The sequence below is a fragment of the Fistularia commersonii genome, chromosome 14 (genome assembly GCF_037954325.1).
Source record: "Fistularia commersonii isolate RoL2024-O1a breed Wild chromosome 14, RoL_Fcom_v1.0, whole genome shotgun sequence".
Taxonomy (NCBI): domain Eukaryota; kingdom Metazoa; phylum Chordata; class Actinopteri; order Syngnathiformes; family Fistulariidae; genus Fistularia; species Fistularia commersonii.
In genome coordinates this window covers 9,575,443-9,589,741 of record NC_141297.1, presented here as the reverse complement: position 1 = coordinate 9,589,741, position 14,299 = coordinate 9,575,443, and the positions used below count along the sequence as shown (strand labels likewise).

Below are 14,299 nucleotides of genomic sequence, written 5' to 3'. Positions count from 1 at the left end.
TGGCTTCTAGATAAATTCAAAAGCTAAAACAGTTTGATGTCCTATTCCAAGCATATATTTTAGAAATTAATAAAGCTGAAAAAGTAACAGACAACAGTTTACAACATGAAAGTCATTGAATTTGAAAAAAAGTAATGTCAAAGCATTGGAATTGCGACAACCATTGTACAATTGCCATAAAACATTGCAATTGCTACAGTGAAAATCAATCAATATCAGTAATTAATTGATGCAGAGTGAAACCTTTATTTCAGGACTCATCAATGTGATTGTGATCAGTTAAGTAATGGAATGAGGGGAGTGTATGAATAAATAAGTTACCTGATTATTCAGATGATCAGGTAACTTTGCATTCTTCTGCACAGAAATTTCCCAAACACTATCAGCAGCTCTGCTTCTCATGTACATTGCCTATGATCGTTTGACAAACTAATGGCAACACTTTTCAGTTTTGAAAGTGGTTAGATTCAGATTCACCCATTAAATAGTAATTTGATCTTCTGAAATATTAATTTTGTAAATAATGTTTGCTCATTTCATCAAGGTCCTTTTTTATTGGTTGACATGTAGAGCTTGAAGTAAAATTCTATGAACGAGAACATAACTTTTTGACAAGCAATTACTCTAATAGTTGACGTGTCAATGATGTTCATTGTGGTTGACAGCTTGTATGTAGTGTGCTGAAGATGCACATGAAGAGATAGAAACCAAATAAAACGATCTTAATCTTTCGAGTAATTTTCTTGGTGAGGGTTTATATACTGTATCTAATATCTCTTATGATTCTGTTTTTGTCTTCATCAAGGGCTTATTACTGGAGGCCAAGCATCCCTCTTATTGCTGTGTCATGATTGCACTAAACCAAAGCATCTCTGTTTGTTTCATGTTCAACCCCACAAAGAATTTAATATCCCATTTATGTTACAAACCTGTTTGAATGTTGCATTATGATAAGCATGCACTTTGTGTGGAAAAAGCCGACTTAAGCCAGAAGACTCAAAGGGCACATTCAACTTAAATATATATCAAGGCAGAATAATGTGTGTACTGTTGGAAGATTGGGGAAGACTTTCACAAGAATGTCTTAAATGTAGACAAGGACAGATCAAGGTAAAGTAGTAGGGAATTTCAAGGGGCTTGGAATGAGCAAGGAGGGTGCTAAAGTGGGTGAGGAGTAAACTGGAAAGAAGTTGGGGATCTCATGTTGGTTACCTTTGCATCAGAAGCTATGGAGTGGAGGCAAGTGAACTTGCAAGAGTGTCTTTAAGGTAGGACAGGAACAAGCTAATGGCCACCATGGATCTCTGTAGGGCTGGGGAGACAGCCAAAGCTGCAAAGCTAATGCTTCAAGACATTATGTCATCATATAGCCCTAAATCACAAACAGCTTGCTTTTCCAGGCCATAGATTCTGCATGAGGAACAACAGCCATTGCCCTTAGTACATTAACATAAGTGTGGCAAAACCTACAAGGAGGAGGCTGCCAATGTTGCAAATGTTGAAGCAATTCTTGAAATTTGAATTTTGCCAATGTGGACATCCTCTAGATGGACTTCAGGGGAAGTCTTTTGGGATTGATGCTGGAACTATGTCGGAGGATGATCTGATACAGCCCTGCTGCAGACAGGAATAAGAGGACAGGAACAACTGGAACTCCAGTTGGAAAACTGTATCAATGAAGTCTTGTAGAAATCTTCTTAGCTTGGCAACTGGACTTGAATTTCTTCACTTGGAGACTTTTCATTCCTTATCCGAGAGGCCTTATTAGTTCTAATGGACTATGGGGAGTTTCCGAATTTAAATGGCACATTTCTGGGCGGGTCTAGGTTATGGTAGCTTGCTGTGTAAGTGGAAGAGTCGATCTGCAGAAACTAGGTGTAAGGGGGGGTCGTTATGCTATTGGAGGTGTCGTTCGTTGGAACAAAACAGCAATTTAGTCTGATTACCTGGATCGGAATATGAATAGGTACAGCTAAACAAAAGAGTGAAACCTGTTGGATCACATGAACTGAGGCTCATGTGAATGTTGCCAGGGGCTGGTTCTTGTGGTGGGTCTTTGCTGGTTGTTTGGAGGGTGCAGATAAGCCTGGTCCATGTGTGCAAATCCGTCTTGGTATGGATCCCAGTACGGTGATGTATGTTTGTGAAAGGTTGTGTCTGAGGCCTCCTCCTCTGTTCAGAGATGTTTTTTTTTGTTTGATAAAGATGGCTTTTTTGTCTCCTCTCTTGAACCATCTGTCTTCCCTGGACAGAATACAGACATTGGTGTCTTCAAACCAATGGCTCTTGTCCTTCAGGTGTAGGTGGACTGCAGAGTCCTTTCCTGAAGTGGTGGCTCTCCTGTGTTGGGCCATCCGTTTGTGCAGCGGTTGTTTGGTCTCTCCAGTGTAGACGTCATTACAATCCTCAGTGCAAGGGACAGCATACACCACATTCACTATTTTGTGCCTGGGTGTTTTGTCCTTGGGTTGCACTAGTTTTTTCCTCAGGGTGTTGTGGGGTTTGAAATGTACCGGTATATGGTGTTTGTTGAACACCCTTTCGAATTTTTCTGAAACACCAGCAAAGATATTGTTTGTTAATGTTCGTTTGTTTTTCGTTGTCTTCCTCCTGTTCTATGTCCCTGACTTGGCGAAGGCCCAATTAGGGTAGCCACAGGATCTCAAGGCTTTCCTAATGTGTTGTACCTCGGTCTTGCTTCCTTCAGCAGTTTATTGGATATTCTTGGCCCGGTGGTGTAGAATTCTGATTAACTCCAGTTTGTGCTCAAAGTGGAGGTGTGAGTCAAAAAGTAGATACTGGTCGGTGTGTGTTGGTTTCCTGTAAATCTTGATGTCCAGGCTTCTGTCTTGTTGGATGTGAAGGCAACAGTCCAAGAAGGGGAGTTAGTCAGCAGTGCTATCCTCCCTTGTGAATTTGATGTGGGCGTCAATCGTGTTGAGGTTTGTTGTGAACGCGGCTAACTCATTCATCTGGATCTTGACCTGTGTGTCATCTACATACCTGAAAAAGTGGGTTGGCGGTGTTCCCCCAAAACGAAGCGAGGGCCTTCTGATCAACCTCCTCCATGTATAGGTTTGCCACTATGGGGGATACAGGTGAGCTCATGCCGCATCCATGTTTTTTGAAGATATTCCACCTTTCATCAGAGAGGCCTCTTCAGCTCTGTAAGAATGCTCGGGTCACTCCCATCTGATGTGAGGAGATGATCTGCCTCCTAATTGTGGACTGTCACTGCCAATTTAGTGCTGTTGTAACTTTAACACAAACATCCCTGTCAGGCTGCTCTGTAATTAATTTACATTGACCTGTATTCTGACACACACACACACACACACACACACACACACACACACACACACACACACACACACACACACACACACGCCACGTAACACACGAAAGCATTAATTCATTCATTGTCCATACTGTTTAAACTGCACTCAGGGTCGCAATGGGGCTGGAGCCAATTCCTGTGGTCAATGTCCTAGGATGGGGTTCATCATTTAACAGTTACCACCAGTCAATCGAAGGTTCACATGTCTTGGCAATATAGTCTTCAATTAGTCAACTGCATTTTTGGCTGTTGGAGGAAACTTGAGATCTAAGAGAAGACCCCCTCAGACATGGGGAGTAAATGCAAACTCAACACAGGCACTGCTTTTCCATGAAAGCATAGATATACACATACACACACACGTATGACTTAGTGCAAAAAGATTAGGTTTACTGTCTTCAATGTTTGACTGACAGCCACTAGCTCATCACTGCTGGCCTACATGTCTTGCCAGAAAACAGTTTGTCAGGAGGTGGAACTGCTTTAGTCATCCAAAACACTGTCACAGGGCATGAGGTACTGCTTGTAGGTCAATCTGAGAAGGATGGAAGCACAGCAGATACAGTAGATGAAAAGCCTAGGGGAGGGTATTTGTAGAGAGGAGATATAGTGTTTCATTCTCCGACAAACCACTGTTACATTTTTGAGAGTCTGCCAGGCACAAATCACAGCTTCCTAACAGTAATTGGCAACTCTCCCAAGCTGTAAGATGAGAAAAATAAAAAAGGAAAACAAAAAACTTGAGCAGTTAAGATAATATGTTGACAGTATTTATACATGTCGTGTATTGAAATGGAAAATGGATTAGTCGGTCAGTGAACATCCATTAATAACTAACCTGGATCATTGTTTTTTTCATTTTGTGTGATCTTTGACCCTGGCTGGGCTTAGTGACTGGCACAGTTTATTACTGAGCATCCAAGGAAATAAAACCATTATTGCATGACCTTTCAACATGCTCACAGTTTTTCCCTTACCTGAGTTCTCATCCGGTTTTATGCAGAGGTGGCTTTGATAGCAGTTTTTTTTTCTCTTTTATGATTTTCAGTGCATCTCAGTAAAGTTGCAACCAGCAAAGTCATTGATGGAGCTTGTCAGAAACAAATCACACTAGCATCTTGGCTGGTTGATGAAAATCTGACAAAAAAAAATTGGTGTCTATAGTCAGGGCAACAAAACAATTAATGAATTTGTTAACTATACAAAGTTGACTTCAATAGACCATGACATGGATGGCAGAGACCCTTTATATGTTAATGCAGTAAGTCTCAGGGAGGAAGTTTACTTGAGAAGATATTTGTGTTTTCAAAGGATTACATTGATTGAATTTTGCATGTAGTACCATTATTGCTTACCATAAGTTACCCATTTTCAAGAATGAAAACCATTTAACTGCAAATGGTAGCAGCTAACTATCACATAGTATTGAAGGCAATCTAATACTTAATTGGTTTCAACCACTGAGCATCTACTTTTAGTCACTTAATGACAATTTTGTTTTGTGATGTTGTTTGTTGCAGTGGATTTTACAATGTGGAACTAGAACAAACAACTAACAACAAACAAAGTAACAACATATTACAAATGGTTTTATGCATCTTAATATTGAAACTTCTCATTATGTGAAACCCCAAGAGGTGTATTAAACTTGCGTTTTGTAAAGAGAGGAGCTTAAGTCTTCCGCCATTTTTGAACTACTATTTTGAACCTGTGAAAATTGGACCATTTAGGGTAGATTTTCTTGCATGATCTCAAATATAGAGATAGAAGTTCTGTGGAGTAGTTAGATTACCAGCAGCTGGGTTTATCAAATGTGACAGTACACAAGTTCTCCAGGCTAGAGACATCTTTGGATTTTAATTGGTTCACGACAGGTACATGTTGTGTATGTTGCTGTCTGTTTTCCTTGTGACTTCACCTAAGTGCCAGTGTGTGCAGGATTAGCATGTTTGTGTTATGTGTAGATTTGCCCAGTTATTGTAGACCCTGGAGCAGTTTGGTGAATGAAAATCTGCTATTGAATTTTCTCAATAACATGCTCATTAAAATACTCCTCCTGGTTTTGACCTCATGCTGAAAGAAACCTGTTATATTTGGATTTTTTTTTCTGATTTTAAATGTCACATTAATGTTAATTAAATGTTAATCAAACAACTGACATGTAGTAAAGTCAGTGGGATTTATGAGATACATATTTCCTTGAATTGAGGCCCATAGTCTTGAGCTCAAACCTCAATGCTGCCAATTTTACAGTTCTAAGATCAAGAGAGGAATTTGAGGATAAAGCAAATAAGTCTACATGCCACCGAGGCTATATTTTTCCTGACTAATTAAAATGAACGTCAGCTCCCCTCCCACTGAGAAGTGCATCAATCTCTCCTTGCGATAGGCCCGGAGTGAGCCTTATCCTGTCAGATTTTGCCAGCAGTAAGATCCTTCTCCAGATGGATGCATCACCCTGGAAGCCAGGGAGGTAGCGGTGATGGTGTTTGCACATATAATGGTTGCCATGTGGATGGCTAACTTTCATGAAACCAGATCTCTCTCTCTCTCTCTCTCTCTCTCTCTCTCTCTCTCTCTCTCTCTCTCTCTCTCTGTCTCTTTCTCTCTCTCTTCTTGTCTTGGCAACCGGACTTGAATTTTCTTCGGTTGAAGACTTTTCACCCCTCATCCGAGAGGCTTCTTTCAGTTCTAATGAACTATGGGGAGTTTGTGATTATATAGCTGCCAGGTTTTTGGGTGGGTCTAAGTTATGGTGGCTTGTTGTGTGCAGAAAGTAGGTTTCGGGTGGGGTTGTATGCTATTGGAGGTGTTGTTCATTGGAACAAAAGGGCAGTTTAGTGGGATTACCTGGATTCATCTGGTTCATCCAGAACTAACAGCTAACTCACTCCAGAAACTCCTCTTTTCTAACTCAGAGCCACTAACAAAGTTGAGCATCAAGCCTTTAATTTCTAGTTTCAGACGCTTAAGTCTATCTGTCAATCTTTTAACCTTGAGAAAATTCCCTACTACTCCTCTTTCAAGATAACTCCTACTCCATTCCTACCATGGTAGTACAACTTCAAATCTGCTCCTAAGTGTCTAGCCATACTGCTTTTCCACTTTAGTCTCCAGGGCACACAGTATCTACCTTCCTATTCTGCATCATGTCAACCAACTCTCTAGCTTTTCCTGTCATTCCCAATATTGAGAGTCCCTTCTCAGTCCCAGATGCAGTGCCTTTCCTCCTCTCTCCGCTTCCAAACACGCCTACCTCCTCTCCTTCGATCCACAGTAGCCCATTTCCACTGGTACCCTCTAGGTTATCGGCACCAACAGTGGTCAACGTTAACCCGGGTATTGACCAATCATATATGAGATTTGTAGATTCGAGATGCATATTTTTGTTTGGTATAAGTTTGACACTAGATGCCCTTCTTGACGCAACCCTGTCCATTTATTCAGGCTTGAGACTGGCCCAAAGAGAGACTGGCTTGTGCCCCCCCGAGACTACGTTCCATGAGTAAACACTAGTAATCCAGTTCCATCTGCAGTAATGCATACACAATGTTGAACTTCCTTCATAAGACTCCCTTTCTTCTTTCTGACAGAATAGGTAGCACACTTTGGATCAAATATGTTTGTCCTGCTTCATGCATTTAGGTCACCTACTGCAAATTCGTCTTTGTTTTCTTTTCTATTAATTTTATGCTAGAGGTACTTTTTAAAATGTTTCACAGTACAGTATCAGGCAAAATGCTTTCCAGTCTTTCACTCTAAATTCAGTGAAGACTGCAATAAACAAACGTGACGATCTCATTTGAACTCGTCTGCATGTGTTCCCCTTTAGTTATAAGGCCAATTTAACAATTGCATTAGTTAGGTATGTTATTTTGACTTAATCTGTCAATGTAGTTTGACAAAAACTATTGATTTTGTCTCGGACAAATTCACAGTATTTTGCAGGAGACAGTTCATCATTGCAGTATGTAGAAATAACTTACATTTTTAGCACCTGTTTTTAAAGTTTTAGGAATACATTTCTTCTGGAGGACTCTCCTTTCACCTTTATCTCCTTCCTACAGGCCTTGCCTCAGGCAGATAAAAAAATCCCACACAGAAGCACAATATGCCATCATGATTATACTCGGTGATGTTATATATTTGCATTAAATGACAAAATTGCATGTTAAACTTTACAGTGGTAATGTATTTGTGTCTTTGGTGTGTGTGTGTATTTACATGTAGAGTTGGTATGCAGAGACCAGATTAATACCCGAAGACTACTGTTATTTTGAAAAATCTTGCATGTCAAAGAGAAGATTTAATCTAGTCACAGTATAAGATATCATGTTAGCAGACCTTCAGGGGATAGCAGCCCCTGCTCATAGTTTTCAAGATGTACCGTGAAGTTACTGAGGATTCATACATTATCTTTTACACCACCCTGGGATATGTTAACACTGCTGCTTTGAGTATTGTTGTACAGATTTGATATAACCATTGAAATAGAGGTAAATAAAGACTTATAATTTCCTTAAATTACACTTCAATTAGTGTTAGGGGAAATTCCTGACACAGCAGCCGAACAGTTATAATGTCAAAAATTAGAAAAAATAAAGTAAATATAAATATATTTATAAATAGACATTTATAAAGACATTAGAATAGATAGCAAGACATCCACAAATAAATAGACAACAGGAAGACCAACAACAGCAACAACATCAGGGATAGTAATGGACAACATAATGGAACAGTAAGGGTGAAAAATACACAACCAGAACTAACCAACAATATAAACAGAGTGCCAATAGTAATGACAAGAAATAAGATAAAGAAAAATAGGCAGGATGCTTGCAGGCTGGGACCAACAAGGATAAGAAAGACAGTAGAGTTAGGGCATGACATGTGAATGGTTGAGGTAGTGAGTGGGGTAAGGTGGTGAGGTTGTGGAAGCAGCACAGATGCACCTCAGGCTGATTAGAGTTATGTGGTGTCCAGACTGCTGTTTCCAGTCTGATGGCCGTGGGCACAAAGGAGCGTCTGAAGCATTCAGTTCTGTACTGGGGTGGGATGAACCGTTGGCTGGAAAAGCTGCCCTTTAGCCACAGCTCGCCGTGCAGGGAGTGGGAAGGGTAGCTCCCAGTTTGTTCTTTTACCCTCCCCACTGCCACCAATTGAGATGGTCCAGGTTCAGTCCCATCATGCTGTGCTGACTGTGTTATATTTTAACTGTAGACAGACAAGTTATTTACACAGTGCATAGTTATTTACATGTTGCAGATGGTATGAAGGGTGATATGAATATGAATGAGTTCCAGGTATTGTCTCCGAGGGGGACAATACCCCCATGGAGTGAGTGGTTGTTGATGGAGTGGTTGTGTGTGACAGAGTGCGTGTGGGTCCAGGTGTGGATGTGAGTGCTCTGCCGGGGGATGGGGTGTGGTTGCTTGCAAGGGGAGAGGGTTTGGGGGAGAGATTACTTTTACAGCTTTTGGGAAGAAGCTGTCTTTCAGTCGTGATGTGTGGTTATCGATTGTCCTGTACTGCTTTCTTGATGGAAGCGGCGCAAACAGGCTGTTGGGTGGGTTAGATCCATTGCAATGTTCTTAGCCATCTTCTGCGTCCAGGCATCGTAGATTGAGTCCAGATGTAGAAGGAGACAGCCCACAATGCCCTATGCTGTTCTCACCAAACCGATATGTTCCTTTTGTATCACGCCGCCATACTGAGCCGCCATACTGAGCCGCCATACTGAGCCGCCATACTACACTGTTGCGTTTGTGGTGTGGATGGCAAGACAGTCATGTGAGAAGAGGGTGTAGAGGACCAGGCTGAGTACACAGCCCTGTGGTATGCCAGTGTTATTGGGAATAACATGTATTGGGAATGACAGGAAAAGCTAGAGAGTTGGTTCAGAATCCAAGAGGAAGATGTGGAGTTCCCCAACCTCACCACCTGAGACCTGAGACAGGGAGGCAGTCAGACCGAGGTTGCGGAGCTTCACTGCCCACTTGTCTGGGAGGGCGGTATTGAAGACCAAGCTGAAGTCCACGAACAGCATTCTGAGGTAGGTGTTGGGGCGTTGCAGGTGGGACAGGGCTGTGTGAAGTGCTAGCAAGACAGCATCTTCCATGGAGTGTTTATCCCTGGAGGCAAACTGTTGGCTGTCCAGCCCAGCAGGGATAGCGTCCTTGATGTGTCTGAGGAGGATCCTCTCAAAGCACTTCATGATTACTAGTGTTAGGGCGACAAGACGGTAATCATTGAGGCAGAGGCACAATTATTTCGGCAAAGGCACAATTCTTGAGGACTTGAGGCAGAGAGGGACCGTGGACAGTTGCAAGGACAGATTGAAGATATCCAGAAAGACCCCTGCCAGTTGTGTATTGTTTGTTATGCTGGCTATAAAAGTATTAGAAAGATAATTACATTTCAGACAGTCAACACTAGTCAGAAAAAAAATTCATTGCATTTCACCTGAGAGCAGAAAGTCAACGTGCTGGTGGGAAAACCAGGGATAATTTTCTTTCTGGATTATTTGGTTTCTTTCTGTCAAAGCATAGAATTACTTATTTAAAAAAGGCACAGTTTCAAAGGAAACTGGCCACAACAGTGACCATGCCTTTCATGAGCATATCCATGATGTTGAGGAGTCATCGAGGGCAAGCTCTGAAATAAAATTTCACAGCCCTATGTGGCTTTGCTTGTACTGAACAAAGCCCAAAAGTCTGCACGCTTCAGTTAGACTGCTCGCACATATGAATGAAAATGTGAGAAGTTTAGTACTCTTAAGTTAATGATCTCATTGCATGTCCCCTTACTTTCTCTAGTGCTTCAGGAGCTGTGGGCTGGTGCCTGTCACAGGGTCTTGGCTGATATAATGACTTTAAACAGCCTTACAGACTGCAGTGATTGTAATAAATGTCAGACTCTGTTTCCTATCAATGCTCACAACCCCTTAATTTTAGATTAATTCCTGCCATTCCTTGGAAATCCCTGAGTATTTTGCTGTTTCCTTCCTCCAAAGTTGCATTCTTGCAAACTGTTTAACTATCTTGATCAGAAGATTTTATATACTAAGAAGAGAAGAGCAATGGATACTATGAAATCACAATTATTTCAAAGAATAGATGTGGTTTCCTTTATTTTTCAGAAGGTACCGTCCACTTTACTGAACCTAAGGACAAAGGAGTTTCCCCTATGGAGATCAACAAAGTTTATCTTATCTTATCTTATCTTATCTTATCTTATCTTATCTTATCTTATCTTATCTTATCTTATCTTATCTTATCTTATCTTATCTTATCTTATTTTTGGAATGTAAAATGTTGATGGAATACTTTTGTTTGTCTAATGATAGGGCAGCCTTATCGATTGCTCAGCAGAATTGTTAGACTCTTTCCTCCAAAGAAAAAGCAAAGAAAAAAAGCAACCGCCCGGTGAAACAATGTGTGTAACGACATCTATTGTTATTGTTTTCAGGACAACTTTATGAAAAATGTTGTTGCTCTCCTGTTTTTGCTTTTGGCAAAGGTCTCCATTATTATTCCCAAGTGCAGCGTTGAAGCTAGTACTTGGTGACTGGGTCTCTAAGTAAGGCTTGACTGGTTTCATGTTTTCTGGTTCGATTCCCACGAGCGGCCATTCTGTTCAAGAGTTTGCATGTTCTCTCCATGCCAGACTTTTCTGGAGGCTTTCAACTCTGCAACCAGCTACCAAAAACCTGCAGTACTGTTTCCACAGTACCATTTACACAATCAACAACTGCATGCAAATGCAGCATTGATCTCTGCTGTCATAATCAAGGTAGTGTGCATTGTTGGTGTTAAGCCTAGGTATGCTTCAAAATGGTGTGTACTGTTTATGCACAAGGATTACATGCATAATATGAATTTTCTCCTTGGTTTTGAATGAAATTATTATCCATGTTTGTTTACTGAAACCACAACTAAGGAGTCTCTTTGCGATCCCTGTAATCCCGTTGTTTACCACTCCAAGCTCTATGTGCTTCAGGCAGTTCAAATGTAGATCACATCATTCTGAAGCTCTTAAAAACTGAACCGCCGATTGAAATTGTGATGTGGCTTTATGCCACGCCTCGCTTTTGTGTCAAATGCAATACTTATTTCATGTTTCTCATATTTTAGTGCCATATTGTATTGTAGAATAAAATCCAATGCTGAAGCCATTTGAAAGAGCATACTGTTTTGACTATTAATAAGTTGTACAATTTTCTAAAGATATATGAAACATGTTCAGATTCAGTTGCATTTACAGTATATATATTTCAGTCTTTTCTTTGGTCTTTCCTTTCTCCTTTACATTTTAACAGGCATTTATTCCCTGCAATGTTGAATATATAGGCATTCTAAGATCCGTTTGATTGGAAGACTGAAAGTGTGTGATAAGTGTTGGATTGATAAAAGCTTTTTCCAAAGCTGTAGGCATCCCTGTAGAAAAGTCCTCTGATTGGCGCTTTGTCTTTCTCATTCTCTTAGAGCTCAGCCAGCATTTCTGCCACCAAATCACTCCTGCACTGAAATATATTCACTGAATAATACAAGAAGAGGGTTCAGTCTTTTTCCCTCGTGTTATGTGCGAACATGTTGGTGACTTGGATGAGAATTTCATATGAGAGAGATTGTCCCACAATTTTCCTGGCTTTATCCTGAACTGTAAAGTGATCTTTTTTCATATGATAATTTCTATGAAATCATCACTTTGTAAACATACTTGCTTAATTTAATGTCTCACATATAGCATCTTATTAATTCAACCTCATGAGATAGAGGATGACAAAGCTTGAAAATGGAACACTTGGCTGTCGTTTTTTTTAAGGAAAAGTTTAATTTAATTAGTTAATTTCAGTGCTGCTTGGGGTTGAAGTTATGCTCTAAAACAAACTCCTTCTTTGTTGGAACATATTTTTGATGCACATTTGAAGCCTCTGAGATGATTTGATTATTTACAGAATTTTCTTAAAAATATGTCAAAAGGCAATACATTTTAGTACTTAGCTTCCCCATTTTTAGAAACAACTATTTACTGATTATAGCTCTTTATATGACTTTCTATGGTAAATGCCAATTTTACCTAGCACTAGATCAACAAGTCCAGCACGTTTGCTGACAAAAATATTGCAATCTAGAAAAGAAAAAAGACCCTATGGAAAGATACGCCCTGAAACTTCCACACATTGGTAAGAAGTAAATTAATCATTTCTGTTTGGAACAGGAAAGAAGAAAAATGGCAAACAAAAAGAATATTGCAGATATTATTGATTCTCATCATCTTCACTTCCCTTCACAAGTAGTAGTAGACTAAATGTCAGCATCATTCACCTTAATGAACACTTAACTTTTGATTTATAATAATAGCTGAACTGGGCAGCAACTTTACATAAAGATCTGAAATTTTGAAACAGCTACTCACAAGAAAAATAAAAACATTTTGATATTGTTTTTCCCCCCAAACACCTTAAGTGAAGATGATGGATTAAAAAAAAAAAACAAAACAAAAAAACAACACCTGTTTTATGAGATGAGATGAGATGAGATGAGAACAACTTTATTTATCCCGAAGGAAATTGTTGTGCCAGAGTTTCAAGTAAAAAACATAACAGTAATAGATAATAGTAGAAAGGAGGAAGAATAAGAATACAATGAAATATGAATTGTCTTAATCTTGTCTGTGTGAATACGGAATGTCATATGTCAAAAACAAAGGAGGATATAGTATGTTGTCATTATTCGGCCAAATGAAACATCTTTTCAACCGTATACGAGGAAAATAACAGTCTGTGTTGGGGAAATTTCAAAAGTCTACCAAGGCAGTGTTGCACCGACCATTCAGAACGTATCTGATAAGAAGGACCCCTGTGATTTGTTTCTTTTTAATGCAGTGTCAAGGACTTGGTTTTATTATAGAACTGCTTCCATAGCCTTCACCCTGCTCAAGCAAGGAGATGGTTGCGTTTTTATTGCATGTCTTTGACATGGGACTATGACTATATAAATTCCATTATATCCCATGTGGCATTAACTGGAAAACCTTTTTTCATGTGCTTTGAATTTCTGATGCAAGGTAGCCATGGGAAATTCTACTCACAGCTTTTGTAGTGGTTAAGCTGAGGTGAGACAACTTGTTGTTCCAAGGGCAGTTACAATTCCAACAAGTTTATAGGAGATTATGTGGTGATTTTTTTGTGGAAAACTACTTTTCTTTAAGATATCAGTATCACTGCATATTAACACCAGATCTAACAGTATACAAACTTGAGTCGGGCTCAGACCTTAAAGACATATTTTCTATATATTGTTTTGTTGCAACTTGTTAAAAAAGTTCTATTATGTTTATATATATTGTTTACACTGTTTAATTGTTTGTAGTTTTCTATTATTTATAACTTTTTCTTGCACTGTCCACTTTCTGCTTAGTGGTTGAAATTTCCCCACTGTGGGACGATTAAAGGAATACTCCATTCAACTGACTACCTGTTCTCCCTCATGAGAAGATTAGAATGGTTTTAGGATCAAAGTGGTTTTGTTTCACAATATAAAGAAAATGTCTTGCTGAAATTGTACTTAAAAAGCACATAAAGACAATATTTCCTGGCAATATCTTTGATAATACCATGCAGCAGTGCATGCCTGAAGAAAATTCTTATATGAATGATGGCCTTTAGTATAGGATTATGATTTTACATGTGAAAGATGTGCTTGGGGGAATAGTTTTCACTGAGTGCACCATTATTTGCTCCACATTGTTTTGAAACAATGTGGACTACAAGCTCCTTCTGTATTCTGTATTGTCCTACCGATGATTGATTACACTGGTCTGAGGCTGACCAGCTTATTAATCGATTCAACAATACCCCAGTGTCTCCTGGGGAGAATTTAAAGCAAAAGGCTTTTTTACTTCTCCTGGATGTGGTTTAATGGGACAGATTGTAAATCATCCTCTTAGACAATGTAG

General features: G+C 39.6%; 1 protein-coding gene across 1 annotated transcript in view; it reads left to right on the top strand.

The window, feature by feature from the left end:
• nphp4 (nephronophthisis 4) overlaps positions 1 to 14,299 on the top strand; it is a 160,784-nt gene that overhangs the window by 76,860 nt on the left and 69,625 nt on the right. The gene's annotated exons all lie outside the window — the stretch shown is intronic.